This window comes from Panthera uncia, chromosome C2 (genome assembly GCF_023721935.1).
Source record: "Panthera uncia isolate 11264 chromosome C2, Puncia_PCG_1.0, whole genome shotgun sequence".
Taxonomy (NCBI): domain Eukaryota; kingdom Metazoa; phylum Chordata; class Mammalia; order Carnivora; family Felidae; genus Panthera; species Panthera uncia.
Window position 1 is genome coordinate 57,720,327 of NC_064810.1, and position 21,541 is coordinate 57,741,867.

At 37.4% G+C, this 21,541-nt stretch overlaps 1 long non-coding RNA gene across 1 annotated transcript; it reads left to right on the plus strand.

Moving 5' to 3' along the window:
* The first annotated feature begins 2,343 nt into the window (after positions 1 to 2,343).
* LOC125920951 (uncharacterized) lies at positions 2,344 to 13,688 on the plus strand. Its single transcript, XR_007457263.1, has 3 exons — positions 2,344 to 3,677; positions 10,590 to 10,721; positions 10,963 to 13,688. It is a non-coding gene; the product is annotated as an uncharacterized LOC125920951 (long non-coding RNA).
* Positions 13,689 to 21,541: the final 7,853 nt, after the last annotated feature.

Below are 21,541 nucleotides of genomic sequence, written 5' to 3' on the forward strand. Positions count from 1 at the left end.
ACTTGCTGCCTTGCCCAGTTGAAATAATGGTGATTGCTAAAGCAATGGAATATACGATCTTGCACAACTATATTTATTTCAATCAGGAAGTAAAGAGATTGAAATCTGGGTATATGTTCCAGTATTTATCTATCCAAATTGAGTAATAAAATGTTGCAGGCAGGTATGATAAAAAGTTTGGGTAAGGATGAAACTGGAAAGAAGTCGAGGACTTATATGATTCACTAAATTGATATACCAGTGGGTTCTCCATTGACATAGCAGAACTCTTGAAAAGGGCCTTACCCTGTACACCTGAGCTGACTCTTCTTGGGGTATGCTTTGTACTGGGTCACATAATCCAGGTTTTAATTCCTTGAGCAATGACCAAGAACCTCAAATCCACAGCATTGGTGTCAAATCTCTGGCCAAGAACTCCAAGTGTATAATCTCAGCTATTGTGCTGGGTCTGAAATAGTGATTTTCTTTTACTTTGTTGATTAAATGATTTTGCAAACCTGAGACTGTACCAAAAAAAACCCCCAATAATAATATACACAGATATAATGAAAAAATAGATATGGGTTTTTGGTATGAATTTATTTTTATGCAAATATAACAATTTTAAAGATAATTTTACTGCTTTGTATATTCGTTATATTAAAGACATTTGAGAGAAACTAACATAGTAAACAAATTATTTTAACTGAAATACTTGGGGCGTTTATCCATTTATACACATTTCCAGTCAATTTTCAATACTTAATGTAATCTTATTTACTAAATTTATGAGTTTGAGGTTTAAAATATTTTTAACTTATTTTTTTGAGGTATAATTGACACACCATGTTGTATTACGTTTCAAGTGTACAATATATTGATTTGGCAAGTCTGTGCATTACTTAGTGCTCGCGATAAGTGTAGTCACCATCTGTCAGTATTATATTACAATAGTATTGACTACATTCCCTATGCTGTACTTTGCCATCTCTGTGACTTATTTTATGACTGAAGTTCGTACCTCCTAATGTCCTCTAGCTCTTTCATCCATCCCCCAACCCGCTTTCCCTCTGGCAACCACCAGTTCACTCTCTGTGTTTAAGAGTCTGTTTGCTTTTTGTGGTTCATTTGCTTTGGTTTTTAGATTGTACGGATAAGTGACATCATATGGTATTTGTCTTTCTCTGACTTGTTTCACTTAACGTAATACCCTCTAGGCCTCCATGTTGTTGCAAATGGCAAAATCTCATTATTTTTTAGTGGCTGAGTAATATTCTATTCTATATAGAATATTATATATATTATATATATACCACAACTTGCTTGTCCATTCATCTATCGATGGAAACTTAGGTTGCTTCTATATCGTGGCTGTTGTAAATTAATGCTGCAATTAACATAGGGGTGCATATATCTTTTCAGATGAGCATTTTTGCCTTTTTTGGGTAAATGCCCAATAATTTTTGAAGAATCTCCAACCCACAATGGCTGTACAAGTTTACATTCCTACCAACAATGCACAAGATTTTCTTTTTCTCCACATCCTCTCAACACTTGTTGTTTCTTGTCCTTTTGACACTAGTCATTCCGATTGACGTCAGGTAATATCTCACCGTGGTTTTGTCTTCATTTCCCTGATTAGCCTTGCTGAGCACCTTCTTGCATGTCTGTTGGCCATCTGTCTGTCTTTGGAAAAATGTTTGTTCAGGTCTTCTGCCCATTTTTGAGTCAAATTTTTTTTTTTTGGTGTTGAGTTGTTTATACATATGTGTATATATATATTCACTAGGTTGCCTTTCTGTTGTTGATGGTTTCCTTTGCTATGCAAAAGTTTTTTTTTTTAATTTTGTGTAGTCCCAATAATTTAATTTGCTTTGTTTCTCTTGCCAACATATCGATAAATATGTTGCGAAGGCTGACATCCAAGAGATCACTGCCTATGTTTTCTTTTAGGGGTTTTATGGTTTCAGGTCTCACATGTAGGTGTTTAATCTATTTTGAATTTAGTTTTGTGTATAGTATAAGAAAGTAGTCCAGTTTTATTCTTTTGCATGTAACTGTCTAGTTTTCCCAACATCATTTGTTAAAAAGACGTCTTTTCCCCATTGTATATTCTTTCCTCCTTTGTCATGGATTAACTGAACATACAAGCATGGGTTTATTTCTGGGTTTTCTATTCTGTTCTATTGATCTATGTGTCTATTTTTATGCTAGTATCATACTGTTTTGATTACTACAGCTTTTTGTATATCTTGAAATCTGGGATTGTTGATAGCTCCAGCTTTGTTCTTCTTTCTCAAGATTACGTTGGTGAGTTTAGCTTTTTTTTTTAATTTTTAAAAATTTATATCCAAATTAGTTACCATATAGTGCAACAATGATTTCAGGAGTAGATTCCTTAGTGCCTTTGGTGAGTTTAGCTTTTAAGAAGCTAAAATACTTAAGAGAATTATATGTAAATATGAAAGTTTTGTATTTAGCTTTATTAAAGTTGTGTATATGCTTATGGAGGTTTGTTTATGGGGTTTGTATGTCTGTTTTCTTAAGTGCTTGAGATTCTTGAGGAAATACATTATACGAAATATGACTGCAGCTGGAAAATTCACAAGAATGTAAGTAACCAGGTCTGTAAAATGTGTTTAAATATATAAGAACATTCAAATTATCGGATTTACACGTTCATTTATTGAATTATATACATTTAAAGTATAAGATAATTTTATATATAGTATCTAAAGGATTATGCAAATTTTGTTAAAGTATAAGCTAACCTAACAATAAGTACAAACTGCATTTAATTTCAAACTAAAAATTCTTAGTTTACTATATTTTTGCAATTGTGTTTAAAAGCTCAGAAAAAATAAGTTTTTCAATTTATAACTGTAGGCGATTGAATGTCAGTGATAACACAGGCTACTGTAAGCATTGTTTTCTGTACACAAAAGCCTCTATGAGATTTAAAAAAAAAAAAAAAAAAAAAAGCCCAACTGATGTCAGCCTGGGACGGATCTGAGAAATCTTTCTGATGAAAGTGACTCTGAGGCTGGAAATAAGGAATCTGAAAAAGTTAGCCAGGAGAGAGGAATAACAATGTGTAGGGGAACACAGAATTTCAGTCTTACTGGAAATAAAGGATCAAAGAGGAATCCCTAGGGAGGCAGATGTCACAACTCCTTATTTGGAAAACTATCCAAGGGGCAGCTAAAAACAGTTCTGCAAAGTGCCTCCCACTTCTAAAGCACCATCCACATACTTGGTATGGTAATAATGAATCTAACTGCCTATTCCAGAACTCTCTGCTGTGAAGAGGCCGTGGTGGGCAATGCCAATTGGAAAACAAGGCTGTGGTTTGTGCCGCCTTCAGCAGAACCTGGTGCCAGCTCTGTGGCTCTGGAAACAGAGCTCAATTGTATCTTCCACTCCTCTCTCTTTTTAACCTAATAAACTTTTCTGACAGGCAATGGCACCACTCAGGCCTCACTGCCCGGTAGCCATATGATCTCCATCTGCACTGAGGTCAGCACATAGGCATAAATGGAAGGAAGCAGAAAGCGTATCAGGAGGAAACACATGAATGGAATAAAATGTAAACCAGACTTCTGTCCTGCCGTTGGCCCTCCCAGGCTACCAGAGACTCTTCCTCCTGGCTGACCTCTTCTACAGAGCCTTCTCCTACATTCGCTGGGGATCAACCACAGGTAGCTGACTACTTCCGCGCATCTGTGCATTCCCAACTCAGGGCCTTCATTCACATTAGCTGTTTCCTCTACCGGAATATGAACCTTTTCTGTCTTGTCTACTCCTATACTTCCAGTGCCCAGAACAACATCTTCACATAATAGCCTCTCAGAGAACATGTGTGGGTGCCTGAATGGAGAATAGGAAGTACGAGAACACTCTTTCAATGGCCTCTTTAGCATTTTCTGTTTCTGTTCACCTTCAGAGCAGAAAGGGCACCTCTGGGCAGCACTAGATTTGCTCTCTGTTCTCCTTTTGGAGACTTTTGGAAAGGCAGCCTTTTGGAAAACTAACAGAGCAAAGTCTTAAGGGCACAGATGGACTGTGTGTACTCAGTCTTTTTTCATATCGGCTATTCTAAGTCCTGCTCAACCCCTGGGAATAAGAGACCAAATAAAGTGTAACCAAACCCAAGTACATCTGCACTATGTGTATGTAGCAAAGCCAATCACTGAGACGTCAGGTTTGCAGCAAGGAAAGAGTTTATTGGAGAGGCAGGCAAAACAAGGAGAGGAGATGGGAGGACAAGCCTCAAATCTGCCTCCCTGAAGGGGGACAGAACAAGTTTTTTTATAATCATAGGGGTTGAGAATACAAACATATTGATGAAGAGGGCAGGGAAACTTATGACTATTCGTGAGGAGAGATGGAGAATACACATTTAACAAACACGTAAAACATACATCCTGTGTTAACTTTGGGGTACAGACTTAGCATCAGAATGAGGCAAAATTCAGCCCCTGACATCAGGAGGTTGCTTTAGGATGTCCTGAGAGCCAGTATAAACTGGATGGAGTCTTAGGCTCATTACCTCAGGTAAGGAAAGCAGGGTCTTGCTTGTTCATAGGTTAGAACCATTATCAGTTGACCTTGAGTCCTGGTTTTTGCAGAGACAGCTAGTGGATTTGTTAGTGGGGTCTGAAAAAACATAATAGCTGATTAGGGAGAAACAGTTCTCTGAGTAACAAGCTTTAAACAAGCTTTCAATCTTACTAACCTTATGGGGCATGGTTTCAAAAAAAGTGCAAGGTGCAGGAGTTTTGGGTTGACACTGTCTCTTCTATTTACTTGCTCTGTGACCTCGAGCAATTCATCAATTTTCTCTGTACATCTGCATAAAATGAGTTAAGACAATACTTGGCTCATATGGTTGCAGTGAGGAACAAAGAAGATAATTTTTGCAAAGATTTAGTAAAGTTCCTTAAGAGGTTTTAACTGCATTGCTAACATATGTATATATTATATACGTATTGTAATGTAATAAATGTACTGTGGTTTTTTTATTATGTTATTATTAGTTATAAAATGAAGGAAAGTATCATTTGGTGGGTTTCAAGCTATTTTAGATAACTGAAGATTTCTTACAGGCACTTCAGGTTCTGCAAATGTTTAATTCTATTTTTTAATAAACTTTTTACTTTATAGTTTTTTGTTTTTTTTTTTTTTAATAGACTTTAGTTTGGAGCACCTATGTGTCTCAGTCAATTAAGCATCTGACTCTTGATTTCCACTCAGGTCGTGATCTCACAATTCATGAGATTGAGCCCTGAGTCTGGCTCTGTGCTGACAATGCAGAGCCTGCTTGGTATTCTCTCTCTGTCTCTACCCCTCCCACACTCATTCAAGCATTATGTCTCTCTCCCTCTCTATCTCTGTCAAAATAAATAAATGGTCTTCTGACTTTGTTCTTCTCCTTCAATATTGTGTTGGCTATTTTGAGTCTTTCACCAATGAATATAAACTTTAGAATCCATTTGTTGATACCCACAAAGTAAATTGTTGAAATTTTGATTGGAATTGCATTGCATCTATAGATAGAGTCAAGAATAATTAACATCTTGACAATGAGTTTCCCTATCCATGGTCATGGGATATCTCCCCATTCAGTTCTTTTTTGATTTCTTTCATAAGAGTTTTATAGGTTTCCTCATATAGACCTTATATATATTCTGTTATATTTATACCTAAGAATTTTATTTTGGAGGGTAATAACATAAATCTTATTCTGCTTTGAATTGCAAATTCCACTTGTTCATTGCTGGTATATAAAAAAGTGATTGACTTTCATATATTAATCTTGAATACTGTAATCTTGTTATAATCACTTCTTTAGTCAAGTTTTCTTGGCAATTGTATCTGATTTTCTACATAATTATGTTATCTGTGAGCAAAGACAGTTTTATTTCTTCCTTCTCAATCTACATACCTTCTGTTTCCTTACTTGTCTTATTGCATTAGCTAGGACTTCTAGTACAATGTTGAAAAGGAGTGGTGAGAGGGGACATTCTTGCTGTTTTCCTGATCTTAGCAGAAAAATCCTAGCTTTTCACCATTAAGTATCATGTTAGGTAAAATCCATTTTTAAAAGTACTTTTTAAGCTGTTATAAATTTGAATAGAAAATAACAGTCAAGTAAGTTTGCATGCCTAATTTTAAATAAGTGCAGACAATCAAGGTTCCAAGTGGGCTTGGAAAAAAGCCCACTCCTGCATCCCTGATATTCTAATAATACTGTCATTGATTAGGAACACTTGAGGTCTGGAGTGGTTTTCACTTCCTTGGAAGACAATGCTGAACTTTCTCAGGAGTGCCCCTGGTGAAGATGCCAGTAGATTAATGGACTATAGCTGACTTGATCAAATTTTGATCAAACTACAGAAAACTTTGACATGGAAATTCAGACCCAGTTCACTAATAGATAGTTTAAACATTGAGAAAGGATCATCTCCTTAGTGCAGACCCTGTGCTTCTCAGTACTGAATTCAATGGCAGATATAAACCAGGTTAAAGTGGCTCCATAACATCTTCTGTAGAGTCAAGTTAGTGTCATGGGTTTTACATGGCATTCTTTAAAAAAATGTGTTTAATCATATGTTCAGACTTTTTACAAAATTTCGTTATGGATAGAAAAACAGACAAATGAACTGATTAGTAAAACCCTCCCGAATGCCAGCAGAATGGACTCCATAATGTTCCTAGACCTTCTGCATAGGAGGCCTCATTCTCCTTCAACTTCAGCTTCAGCTATAATCTTTCCCTAACTCTAGAGATTGGCAGGGGACAAAGCAATGAGTTGTTTTTTTTTTTTAATTCATCTTATTTTTACTTATTTTCAACTAATTTATTAAGAAAGGATTTATAAGGGAACTTCTATGTGGCTCAGTCGGTTAAGCATCTGACTTTGGCTCAGGCATGTCTCATGGTTCGTGAGTTTGAGCCCCGTGTCGGGCTCTGTGCTGAAACTCAGAGCCTGGAGCCTGCCTCAGATTCTGTGTCTCCCTTTTCCTCTGCCCCTCTTCTGCTTGCACTCTTTTTTTCTCTCTCTCAAAAATAAAAAACATTAAATTTTTTTAAATACAAAAAATTTAAAAAGGATTTATAAGGAATAAAAGATGATAAAATAAGCATGTAATGTGACCCCACAAATTTGAAGAAATAGATCATTGTCAATTACGAACATTGTTTAAACTCAAAGGCGGGCAAGCTTAATATTTATTTCTTTTTTTAAATTATTGGAGCTTTGTTTTTTCTTAATTGTCTTTGAAAGTAATAAAATTATATGTGGGAAGCAGATGCCTGCTTATTGTGCCATCAAGAGCTATGTTGACTGCCAAACAAGGAGACTTGTCAGACGACTTTGATTCATTTACTCATTCATTCAATAAACATTTATTGAGCTTCTATTATATGGCAGGTGCTTGTGTTTTACTTAGCATCCTGTGATGGTGTTCTTAATTCGAATTGAGATGATTCCCATAGCTCATGCTGTGTCCCATACTGTCAGTCTTGGGGTTCTTTCAATTCCACCTCTGGGCAACACTCTTGCATCTTCGTCCCTCTCCGAGGTAAATGGATCCCCCTTGTTCTTGCTTATACCTATTTACTCGTTATAATTGCTAACCATCTTCCCCGGATTTTCAGGGGCATGTCAGTGTTCAAACTTTTGACTCATAAAATATGCTAATTACAGTTATATGTAAATAACTTCCTTGTTCTTGGCTTTGTTGAGAATATAACATGCATATTTGTCACATAAGGGAAGGCACTCTATAAGTACTTGTTGAGTAAATTGATAAATATGTCTTCATTGGCTGAATTTATTAAAAGAAAAAATGTATCACACTCAGTTTTCAGCTAGATTGGTGTACCTTTTTTAAAAAGAATGTTTATTTATTCATTTTGATTGACAGAGGGGGGGCACAAGTGGGGGAGGGGCAGAGAGAGAAGGAGAGAGAGAATCCTAAGCAGGCTCCGTGCTGTTAGCACAGAGCCCGATGAGGGGTAGGATCTCATGAACCCAGAGACTATGACCTGAGCTGAAATCAAAAGTCAGATCTTAACTAACTGAGCCACCCAGCTACCCCTAGTTTGGAGTACTTTTAAGGAGAAAATAAGATCCTTATCACCTCAAGCTTGTACTTCTGCCCATCTCTTCCTCAAAAGTCTCTGTTACAACCTTTTACATTGCTGTGTTTGTGCTCATATGTACACTTTTCTGACTAGGGTGAATTGTCCCTCCACTTCACTTCTGCTCCGCTTATGTAAATCTTTCCCACCCTTCAAAAGTGATTCCTCCACAAAATTTATCCAAGTTCAGTCTCTATGCTTCCATTGACCAGTCACTAGACATCTAAAGACCTAGGGATAAAAAGAGAAAAATTCAGATGATTTTTTCTAAGCTTTTGATTCCTATTATTTCCTAACTTCTAAAAAAATAAGAGATGAGAGTACGTAGATTCCTTTTCTCCATATTTTTTTTCAATAATACAAGTACATATCATATCTTAAATATAACAAACTAAATTGTTTACATCAGCAAAGTGTTACATAATAGATTTTCATGTCCCCAGACAATGTAAGTTTAGATTTGTTCAAGTCACAAAAGGCAAAGAGCTTTGTATACTTTCCCTTAAAAAAAAAAAAAAATCATTTCTAGCCTCACTCTCCTAAGTTATAGCTTTTGATGCACATTTGAAAATTAATCATGTACTGCCTCATGACATGATCTATATCATATTAATGTCTGTAGAGTTGTTTAATAGTTCATTAATTAAGCAACACGGTAAGGGTGACAAGAACAAAGTAAGCTCCCCAGAAATCTTGGAAGGAGAGGAACTACTTTGGGACTGGTTAAAGTTTTGAGGCATTGGAATTGAGATTTCTGAGTGAAAAGAAAAGAAAAAAAAAAAAAAAGGAAAGGAATGGAGATAAAGTTTGTTTATGCCTCTAGAGTGGAAACTGCAATCTCAGATGCCTATACAAGTCAGGGGAGGTAAATTAAAATAAATGATTTAATAAGAATAGGGAGTTTTAGGCTCAGTGTCAAATATCAACTCAAGCACTGGGTAGAAATAAAATGGCTAGGAAGCTAGGGACCTGCTCTTGTAACATTGAAATATTAGTTTGTGACTCATGAAAATTAATATTTTTAGGTATAAATCTTGCTGGGATTGCTTATATGTCTTCAAATTCCCTTTGACTGAGCCCAGGATAATTTGCTGTTTCTCAGTGGAGTATCCAACTCGACTTGAGGTTCTTGAGACCTCATTCCCCTCCATCCCACTTGGAATTGAGTTTTTAAAATTTTATTTATTTATTTTATTATATAGAGAGAAAGAGAGCGAGAGTGGAAGAAGAGGGGTAGAAGGAGGGAGAGAGAAACAATCTTTTTTTTTAAATTAGTTTAAGGTGTATTTATTTTTGAGAAAGAGAGCACAAGTGGGGGTGGGGCAGAGAGAGGGAGACACAGGATCCTTAGCAGGCTCCAGGCTCTGAGCTATCAGTACAGAGCCCGATGCAGGGCTCAAATCATGAACCGTGAGATCATGACCTGAGCCGAAGTTGGGTGCTTAACTGACTGAGCCACCCAGGTGCCTCAAGAGAAAGAAATAATCTTAAGCAGGTCCCATGCTCAGCGTGGAGCCCAAAGTGGGGCTCAATCTCATGACCCTGGGATCATGACCTGAGCCGAAATCAAGAGTCAGATGTCCAGCCAACTAAGCCACCTAGGTGCCCCTGAAATTGATATTTTTAAGTGAAGAATAAAGAGATTAGAACAAAGTTGGTGCCCTTGGACTTCTAAAAAAGGGTTCTGTATCTCGGGTGCTTTAAAAAATTCTTCATGCTCCTTGTAGGCACTTCTAGGCTAGCCCTTGCCTTTCTCTTCACCTTGGTCCTGGTCTCTTGGCCTTAGAGTTGATTTTCTCCTATGGCTCATCCCTTTGCCCTTTAGAAAAATTTCTATATTTGTGCCACTTGACTCCCAACTTCACTTTCCCCAAGATTCTGGCCTCCAGTTTCCCCTTTGCTCTGCAATCTATTCCTCTGTGATGTTTCATGTTATTATCAAACTCAGTGCAACTTTTCAGAACCTCAGCCAAGAGCAAAGCCCTCAGGTCCCTATCTGCCAAGGAAAGGAATTTGGACATGAATAATGTCTCAAGAAAATTAAGGTAATTAAGAGGAAATATTACCCAAGCCAAGGAAGAGCTTCCATTTGGGTGGATAAGTGAACAGAGAGCCTTCTCCCCTTGGCAGAGATGGCAGCCAGCAGGACTGGTTTTTGCCGTTAGGCTTTCCAGGTAGCAGCAAGGTTCCTGCATCCACAGTACAAACAGTCTGGTTGTGTTTGAACTTCTCATTACATATGGTCATAACAAGCAAGGGGAGAGGGGTAGCATATCTCCAAGATGAGAAAGCCCAAATACCTACCACGGTGAATATAAAACACTCCGTAGACTCTCAGTGGAGAGGAGGAAGGAAACAGAGGGAGGACAACTCTTGAAATTGTTAGTGTAAGGAAACCACTGTCAAAGATAACTGAGAAAGCATGTATACTCTTTGTTGCCCTTCTCCTGATGCTCTGCCCCCAGGAAGAAGAAGCTACAGATGTTTCCTCAACAAAGCACTCTGAACAGAGCAGAGTAATGCAGCTATTCTGGACTTGGAACCAGAAGACCCAGCTTCACATTCTGACAAAAGCACTGCCATGCCATGTCCCACAAGTCAGTCACCTCTCTAAATCTTGACTTCTCCATTTTTTAAAAAGAGATGATGTAAGAATATTCATCTTATACTGTTGAGAGAAATGTAAAGGGTAATGTATGTAAAAGAACTTTGAAATACTAAAGGATCCCACTAACTTGAGGTTGTATTATGACTTGCCATGTTTTAGTACTTAATAGTGTTCATACCAAGTATTTGTGATTTATTTTTTATTATTTTTTTAATGTTTATTTTTGAAAGAGAGAGAGAAAATGCACCCACAAGCAGGGGAGGGGCAGAGAGAGAGAGAGACACAGCAGCCAAAGCAGCCTCCAGGCTCTGAGTTGTCAGCAAGAGCCCGACGTGGAACTCGAACCCGTGAACCGCGAGATCATGGCCTGAGCCGAAGCTGGATTGTCAACTTACTGAGCTACACAGGCGCCCTAAGTATTTGAGATTTAAATGATACAGGTTAAAAATAAAATTTGGATTTTTAATCCAAAAAAAAAGTATGAGTATTAAAAGAGACTTCTAGCAGTAGTATAATAGCATGATGGGTTGTGGAGTCAAATTCCTGCAAATTCAAGATTTGGAACAGACTACATAATCATAGGTATCAACTTTTCATGCCACATGTCCTCATCTGTGAATAATTCTTTGCACTGTTTTCCAGGGTTAAATGAGAAGGCATAGCAGAGCATCATGTTTGTTTTCTTTCCTTTCCTTTCTTCTACTTTTTGACATGCTTTCTCTGTTTCCCAAGCTCATTAAAACCTGAAAAAGGAAAATTACCTTAGTGGATCCAAGCAAGAGATACTGGCATGGGAATATCATGGAGCCAGGAGGAGAATGAATTTTTCTTGTATGGCAGACAATGTTAAACTCTGCTTCTGCACCCACAGTCTGGGGTATCATTTGTACTCTCACAAATCCACAATGCTTAGTTTAAAGAAGTTTTGGGTGATGTAAGATTGACTTGACAGTATGCAGTTGCCATTATAAAGAGGGATGCAGGGCTACATAGGAAAACAATGTGTCCATGACTCACTGCGATTTTAAAGGTTTTTTTTTTTCCTGAGCTGACACTTACAAAGATGTGCCTCATGAGCTCATGCCCTACAATTTGAGGAATGTATTATTAAGTCAACTGGTTGTCTTGTTTATGCCTATTTATGGTTATGGTACCTTATTTATGAGTCTGTGGTATGAATAGTTAAGCTTCCATCAATGATAGTAGTTAGGCTGAGAGACTAAAGCAATGACACACTTGCCAAGCAAATATAAATGGGTACTACAAAATTTTTATACACATGTAGTGGGAGGATGTCTGGAAAGGCAGAATCTGGTATGTTTCTAACTCACACGTGTGTTGAAGGAACAAATTCCTTGAAACCCAGGCCTATTTTGCCATGTAAAAGTTATCATTGGATGTAACTCTCCCAGGAAAGAGTAAGTTATTATTATTTTTTCCTTTCAGTATATACCTTGAGAAACTACTACAGGACAAACAGGTTGGCAAGGAACAATGAATGCAACTGTCTGACTCTGTGGGAGCAGTAAGGTTGAGTGTTCCTCTTCTCCCTCAAGAAGTTCTTGGCATCAGGGCTAACAACTGGAAATGAATGGAAACAAAGTGCTTTAAGGGCCCCAGTGATAGCAATAGCCCAGTGTTCTTCAGAGTCATAGATGCTTTGTTTAAAGATTTCCCAGAGGAGCATCAGTGCCAGGAGGAAAACAGGATCAACCCAAAGAATCTTCTGTACATGGCCAGGGTTATTGCATAGCAGGTGGGGCAACATCAGTGAGGGGAGAATTTCATTGAAAATAGCCTTCACTAGGGGCACCTGGGCAGCTCAGTCATTTAAGTGTCCAACTTTGACTCGGGTCATGATCTTGCAGTTCATGAGTTCAAACCTGACGTTGGGTTCTGTGCTGACAGCTCAGAGTCTGGAGCCTGTTTCGGGTTTTGTGTCTCCCTCTCTCTCTCTGCCCTTTCCCCACTCTCACTCTGTCTCTTTCTCTCTCTTTAAATAAGCACTAAAAAAAAAAAAAAAAAAAAGAAAAAAAAAAAGAAAAGAAAAGAAAAGAGAAAAGAAAAGAAAAGAAAAGAGCCTTCACTTTCGGCCATAAAGCATGACCCAGCAGAGCGAATTTATGGAGGTAGTTTTGACAAACTCCAGTTTCAAGGTGAAGCTCTTCCTTACAGGATATGATGAATATGTGTAAGCTCTCTGGGCAATTAGGATTACCATAAAGAAGATGACTACAAGGGAGGAGAGAAGCTTATTATCGTGAAGGGCAGGTCAGTATGAAGCCTTAATCTGGTTTTGATTTGAATAACATAGGACCTTACTTGTTCCCTTCTTTCAAGTGAGTTAAAGGGATTATCCTACTAGGTGTGATTAAGAATATAGTGAGATGAATCTTAAACTATTAGCTCAGTTGTGCAAGATACCATATTTCTTTTATTTAAGAAAAATCAACTTATCCTACTTTGTCCCTGGTTTCCAAATCAAAACTTATTTTGTTACACAGAAGAAAAAAGTCTGCTTTGGAGAGAGAATTGAACTTGGGTCACCTTGAACTCTAAGAAAATATGGTCATAATTCTACAAAGAAATAAAACACCATACATATGCTAAATTGTAGTCACTCTTGTCACTCAACATATTAGCCCCTAATAATAATATTGAAGAATGCATACAAGGTAGGCTACTGATTTTTAAAAATAATCATACTGGGTGTCTTGGTTAAGCATTGACTTCGGCTCAGGTCATGATCTCGTGGTTCATGAGTTTGAGCCCTGTGTTGGGCTTTGTGCTGACAGCTCAGAGCCTGAAGCCTGCTTCAGATTCTGTGTCTCCCTCTCTCTCTCTGCACCTCCCTCCCACTCTGTCTCTCTCTCTTTCTCTCTTTCTCTCTCTCTCAAAAATAAATAAACATTTTAGCCTCTCTGACCAGTGTGAGGCTGTATCTCAGTGCAGCTTTTATTTGTATTTCCCTGATGATGAGTGATATTCAGCATCTTTTCATGTGTTTGTTGGCCATCTGAATGTCTTCCTTGGAAAAGTGTCTATTCATGTCTTCTGCTCATTTCTTCACTGGATTATTTATTTTACAGATGTTGAGTTTGGTAAATTCTTTATAGATTTTTGATACTAACCCTTTTTCTGATATGTCATTTGCAAATATCTTTTCAAATTCCGTCATTTGCCTTTTAGTTTTGTTGATTGTTTCCTTTGCAGTTTCCTCTGCAAGCTTTTAATCTTGAGGAAGTCCCAAGAGTTCATTTTTGCTTTTAGTTCCCTTGCCTTTGGAGATGTGTTGAACAAGAAATTGCTGCAGCTGAGATCAAAGAGGTTGTTGCCTGCTTTCTCCTCTAAGGTTTTGATGGCTTCCATTTAGGTCTGTCATCCATTTTGAGTTTATTTTTGTGTATGGTGAGAGAAAGTGGTCTGGTTTCATTCTTCTGCCTGTTGCTGTCCAGTTCTCCCAGCACCATTGGCTAAAGAGACTGTCTTTTCCATTGGATTCTCTTTCCTGCTTTGTCAAAGATTAGTTGACCATATATTTGTGGGTCCAATTCTGGGTTCTCTATTCTATTCCATTGGTCTATGTGCCTGTATTTGTGCCAGTACCATACTGTCTTCATGCTTACAGCTTTGTAGTAGAGGCTAAAGTCTAGATTGTGATGCCTCCCACTTTAGTTTTCTTCTTCAATATTACTTTGGCTATTTGGGGTCTGTTGTGGCTCCATACAAATTTCCGGATTGTTTATTCTAGCTTTGAGAAGAATGCCAGTGCAATTTTGATTGGGATTGCATTGGATGTGTAGATTGCTTTGGGTAGTACTGAAATTTTAACAATATTTATTCTCCCAATCAATGAGCATGGAATGTTTTTTCCATTTCTTTGTGTCTTCTTCAATTTCCTTCATAAGCTTTCTATAATTTTCAGCTTATAGATCTTTTACATCTTTGGTTAGGTTTATTCCTAGCTATTTTATGGCTCTTGGTGCAATTGTAAATGGGATCAGATTTTTAATTATGTTTATGTTGCTTCATTATGGGTGTATAAAAATGCAACCGATTTCTGTACATTGATTTTGTACCCTGCGACTTTGCTGAATTCATGTATCAGTTCTAACAGTCTTTGGGTGGAGTCTTGCAGGTTTTCCACGTATAGTATCATGTCATCTGTGAAGAGGGTAAGTTTGACTTCTTCCTTGCTGATTTGGATACGTTTTATTTCATTTTGTTGTCTGATTGCTGAAGCTAGGACTTCCAACAGTCTGTTAAACAACAGTGTGAGAGTGGACATCCCTGTTGTGTTCCTGATTTCAGGGGGAAAGCTGTCAGTTTTTCCCTATTAAGGGTGATATTAGCTATGGGATTTTCATATATGGCTTTTATGATGTTTAAATATGTTCCTTCTTTCCTGACTTTCTTGTGGGTTTTTATTAAGAAAGGATGCTGGTATTTTGTCAATTATTTTTCTGCATCTATTGACAGGATCATATGGTTCTTATCCTTTGTTTTATTTATGTGATGTATCCCATTGATTGATTTGTGAATATTGAACCAGCTCTGCAGTCCAGGAATGAATCTCACTTGATCATGGTGAATAATTCTTTTTCTATGCTGTTGAATTTGATTTGCTAGTATCTTGTTGAGAATTTTTGCATCCATGTTCATCAAGGATATTGGCCTGTAATTCTACTTTTTTGTGGGGTCTCTGTCTGGTTTGGGAACCAAGGTAATGCTGGCTTCATAGAATGAGTCTGGAAGTTTGCCTTCCATTTCTATTTTTTTGAAAAGCTTAAGAAGGATAGGTATTAACTCTGCTTTAAATGTCTGGTAAAATTCTCCAGGGAAGCCATCTGGTCTGGGACTCTTATTTGTTGGAAGATTTTTGATAACTGATTCCATTTCTTCATTAATTATGGGTCTGTTCAAATTTTCTATTTCTTCCTGTTTGAGTTTTGGTAGTGTATGGGTGTCCAGGAAATTTGTCCATTTCTTCCAGGTTGTCCAGTTTGTTGGCATATAATTTTTCATAGTATTCTCTGATACTTGCTTATATTTCTGAGGGATTGGTTGTGATAAATCCATTTTCATTCATGATTTTATCTATTTGGGTCCTCTCTATTTTCCCTTTGAGAAGTCTGGCTAGGGGTTTATCAATTTTGTTTATTTTTTCAGAAAACCAACTCTTCATTTCGTTGATCTGTTCTACTGTTTTTTTTTTTTTCAGATTCTATATTGTTCATTTCTACTCTGATCTTTATTACCCATTTTCTCCTGCTGGGTTTGGGGTTTCTTTGTTTTCTGCTTCTAGTTCCTTTATGTGTGCTGTTAGATTTTGTATTTGGGATTTTTGATGCTGGCGAGGATGTGGAGAAACAGGAATGCTCTTGCACTGTTGGTGGGAATGCAAACTGGTGCAGCCACTCTGGAAAACGGTGTGGAGGCTCCTCAAAAAATTACAAATAGACCTACCCTATGACCCAACGATAGCACTACTAGGAATTTACCCAAGGGATACAGGAGTGCTGATTCATAGGGGCACATGTGCCTCAATGTTTATAGCAGCACTGTCAACAATAGTCAAATTATGGAAGGAGCCTAAATGCCCATCAACTGATGAATAGATAAAAAAGATGTGGTTTATATATACAATGAAATACTACTTGGCAATAAGAAAGAATGAAAACATGCCATTTGCAGCAACATGGATGGAAATGGAAGGTATTATGCTGAGTGAAATAAGTCAATCAGAGAAGGACAGATATCATACGTTTTCACTCATATGTGGATTTTGAGAAACTTAACAGAAGACCATGGGGAAAGAAAAGGGGGAAAAATTACTAACAGGGAGGAAGTTACTAACAGGGAGGAAGGGAGGCAAACCATAAGAGACTCTTAAATACAGAGAACAAACTGAAGGTTGGTGGGGGTGGGGGAGAGGGGAAAGTGGATGATGGGCATTGAGGAGGGCACTTGTTGGGATGAGCACTGGGTGTTGTATGTAAGCCAATTTGACAATAAATTATATTAAATAAATAAATAAGCATTAAAAAATAATCATTATCATACTGATTAAGGCCACTGTTTGAGCAACTCGAAATGTAGCTTGAGTTGATTTGGGACTTTCCCCATTTTGAACTGCTGAAGCCCAGTAAATTGTAGATAGTCGTTTTCAATTACTATTTATTGGATGAATGAATAAATACAAAAAGTTTTTAGAACTTTCCACTTTGAGTGAACTTGTTACTCTTGAACTTTGACTTAGTAATTTCCTTTCTTCTTGTCAAGCACCACAGAAGAAGTAGTTCTTGTCTTTCAAATTTCTCCGGAAATCTACAAGGCCTGAATTTCTTTAAAGAAACTGTAGTAGAAAAGTAAATGAGTTTTAGCGTATTAGAAATAAGTTCTAATCCATGTTTTGACAGAGCTGTTCAACTTACTAAATTATAAAGTTTGTCAACGCAAGCTAAACTTTTAAATTCTGAAATTAACAACATAATACTGAACTACATTGTTTTGGTTTTATTATGAAAAATAAGAGGAAAACCCAACATGTGCAAATAAGTTTAAAATATATACATACTTAAAATCCAGTTTGTTAATTAGAAATGCATCTGTTATTGCTACGCATCTCATTAGACTTGTCTTGCATTTGTTACTTTGGAAGGAATAAATGGGATTAAGGTAAGAGTTTCTTTAGAGGAAGAATTTTCGAAAGAGTGAGGAGGGCCTAGGCACAGATGAGAATCAGTCACTGAGCAGCTCTGACCAGCCAGGAATGAAGAAAGAGGAGCTGAGGAGACAGAAATCATGGTGTCCTGTATGACAATATTTTTGTGATGGAAAACAAAGAATAAATTTGGGCAAAGCCTGGAGGTAAATTCTCAGAACAATCTCTCCTAAAGGGCCAATCAATCAAATCTTAGCAGAAGATTGAGAGGACTCATTCAGGGAGGGAAAACAAACAAATAAAACTTGAGTTTTAGTGATAAAGATAGAAGAATTTCTCATTTTATATGTGCTTTTCTAAACATCTCTGTAATAATAATTTGTTTTGCATAATTATATATGCATTAAGTTTTAATCAATAAATATCAGTAAATAAAGAAGCTTTATTTTGCTTACTTAAGGGAGAATGTCTACTTTTAAATTTTGCTCCTTTACCCTGACTGGTCATCCATACTCACCTGGTATATTAATAGAAAATTTTCATGAGATAACTCAACAGGTTGAATGTGAATAGCCTTTTCTGTGTCACAATATCTCAAAACTGGACATATAAGTAACAGTCACCTGTTAGAGGCATCTATCTGATGGTAAAGTCAGATGAGGAAGTCTTCAAGAGATTGGTAAAAAGCTGTTGGGAATTCTAGATAGGATTAGTAAATCTGGGTCTTGGTGGAGGCTATTGTAAGCAAATGCAGCAAGTGTGTTTTTACAGGAACCACTCTGTAAGTCTTGGTAAAAGGCCATTGGGAATTATAGACAGGATTAGTAAATTTGGGTGTGGGGCGGTGCTATTGTAAGCAAATGCAGTGTGTTTTGAAGGAACCACTGGATTTAGAATTCCATCTACTGCAGCTCACTTCCTCATTACCTCATGGTAACTCGGAGTGAGCATTAATTCTGAAATAATGTAAGACCCGGGAAGGCAATAGTGTTCTCTTACATGATTAATGGTGTCTTTACATCAAAGTGCTTTCATATATTTGATTACATTTATTGTCAATTTATACATTAGGAAACGGAAGGTCACAGATGACACTGAACTGACTCAGTGTCTCAAAACTAGTTAGTAGCAAAGCCAGGACGGTGCCCTTTCCAGTATGTCCTGCCTGAGAGACTATCAGATAGATGACAAAATTAAATTACATTTTCTGTCACATTAGTGTGGGGAGAGACATCCTGACTCACTGGCTGAATTGATACAAAGGAGAGTGACTTTAATCCAGGGCCAGCACGCTGATGCGGGAACCCAAACAGAAAAGTCCTTCATCTTAGGCCTCTTCCTATTGCTTTGTCCTTGCTCACTTATTTGTCATCCTTTCCAAAGATTGACAAAAGGAAAGGAACTGCTAAAATAGGAAGTATATAAAGGGAACTATTTTTATAACATGTGCTCAAACTGATCAAGCAACATTAGACAATAGATCTGTCACTCACTTCACCTATTTAATGTCTACTCTCATGCCAAATCCACTTGACACTTAAAGAAATTGAAAGCCTGTCATTTATCTCATCTCTATATAGTTTATATGTTAGAAACTATGTTCTCAAATATGAACTCAAGCTATATTTTAAACTCTGGGATCCCCAGAGCTTAGAACAGAGCCTGGCACACACTTGATACTTAATAAATGTTTGTTGAATGAATGAATGAATGAATGAGTGAATTATGCCTTGGCGATGGAAGGCTGAGAGGAATAATGAAAGAAAGGAAGAAAAGTCAACTGTCACAGACATGACCTTCCTTCTGTTGTGTGCCTGGATGCTGGCAACAAAATATGCCCCAACGTTGGCAACAGTAGAAACTTCATTGGGAAATTTTCTGGTCTTTCAGAAATGGGATGCTTCTTTTCCAAGGAAGTCAAAGAACAAAGTTTACTGAATATAGTTTCCTTGTGCATTCAAGTGTTATTAACAATGGAACTCATAAAGACATTTCTATTGTATATCAAAAGCAAAAACTGTAAGGAAATGATCTACTTCCTACAAATATTTTTCTTGAGTTATTTGAGTGCAGGGTTTCTCAATCTCTACTGTGCCTGTAAATCACCTGGTGAACTTACCAAAATATGGGGCTTACAGGTTATGATTCAATGAGTCCACAGCTGGGAACTGAGATTCTGCTTTGCTAACAGCTCCCAAATAAAGGCAACACTGCAGATGTGTAGGTCACAAGTTGAGTAGCATGTGTTTTGTAACTTTTGGAAGGGATTCCATATTTTCCTTTATCTTCACTCAAAACCTTACAATGTCAACATTGATATATACTCATAAAAGTCAGTAATATCCTGTAGGCGAATCCTTGGATTGATTCTTTATTCTTCCTGTATCACTGATTATATTTAGGTCACTGTGTCAGGCTGTTGATGTGACATATTATGATTAGTCAATCTTATTATCATGGTATTTTTAATTATTGAGAAATCCAAATTAATTGCTTTAGGAAACTGCCTACATCACACCTGAGTATGACTAATTGCTTTGCAATAAACATAGCTTCATTAACAGGCTATCCAGTCATCAGAAAATTTTCTCTTTATTTCCAATTTTTACAGTTTCTTTCTTTCTTTTTTTAAACTTTATTTGAGATGGAGAGAGAGAGAATGGAGAGAATGCAAGTGGGGAAGGGACAGAGAGAGAGGGAGAGAGAATCCCAAACAGGTTCCCTGCTGTCAGCACAGAGCCCGAAGTGGGGCTCGAACCCACGAACTGTGAAATCATGACCTGAGCTGAAACCAAGAGTCGAATGCTTAACTGACTGAGCCACTCAGGTGCCCCTTTTCAGTTTATTTCTATTACCTGAGGCTATGAGCTGGATCATTCCTCTCTGCAAAGTAAAGCTGAGAAACTATTCTCAATCATGATCCCTTTAAGTTGTGAAGTATTTCAAAAATAATTATATGGTAGCACTGAATATAATAAAGCAGTGAAATTGGCAAACAATATTTAAAAATTATAGTCCATTCAAGGTTATCTCTCTACCAAGAGTTCTCAGACTTGTGGATCACTAAGAATCATCTGGAAGACTTCTGAAACCACAAATGTTGCAGCTCTCTCTTGGTTTCTGTTTCATCAAGTCTGGATGATGTGCACCTGTAACAAATACCCAGGTAATAGTCTATGCCACAGTTTCTCAACCTCACACTATTGACCTTTCAGGATGGATAATTCTTTGTTGTGAGGGCTGTCCTCAGCATCATAGGATGTTTAGCAGAATCTTTGGGCCCTTCTCACTAAACGTCAGTAATGCTCCCACTCCCTGCAGTTGTGATGATCAAAATGTTTTCAGGTATTGAGGGGCACCTGGATGGCTCAGTTGGTTAAGCGACCGACTTAGGCTCAGGTCATGATCTCGTGGTTTGTGGGTTTGAGCCCTGCATTGGGCTCTGTGCTGACAGCTTGGAGCCTGCTTCAGATTCTGTGTTTCCCTGTCTCTCTCTGCCCTTCTCCAACTTGTGCTCTCTCTCTCTCAAAATTAAATAAACATAAAAGAAATTTTTTTTAAATTTTAAAAATGTTTTCATGTATTGACAAATGTACCCGGAAAATGAATCTACCCTTGGCTGAGAACCACTGTTCTAAGCTATGTCATTCTCATCAATTTGTATTTTAATATGCTTTATTAAGTGGAAGACTAAGGATGTGCCAACTCTGGTATAACAGTAGGCCTGCGTGGTAAGTGTGCACAACATTTCCCATGAGTGTTTCCATGGAGGAACTGGTTGAGGTCACTGCTATCCTAATCAACATTGTTCCAACATCTAAACAAAAGAACGCAAATGAACATTTGGAACACAATCCATTCTTCTGCCAGGGCAATCTCTAGGTATCAAGTAGGGTGTCTAGAAAATACATGTGATTACTGTAAGATCATATTCTGTCTCTCTGTCTTCCTGTCTTTTTTGCTATCTGTTTCTCTTTCACTGAACTGTGCTTTCTCCATGTTTGGACATTATTTTTTGAATCTTCCTTCATATCTCACATTAAGATGTTATCTTTGAATCTGAGAAGCATTATGCAATCTTTGTGTCTTCATTGATTATGTAGTTCATTTAATTCACTGAATTACTTCTCAGGAGAAAAATTTTA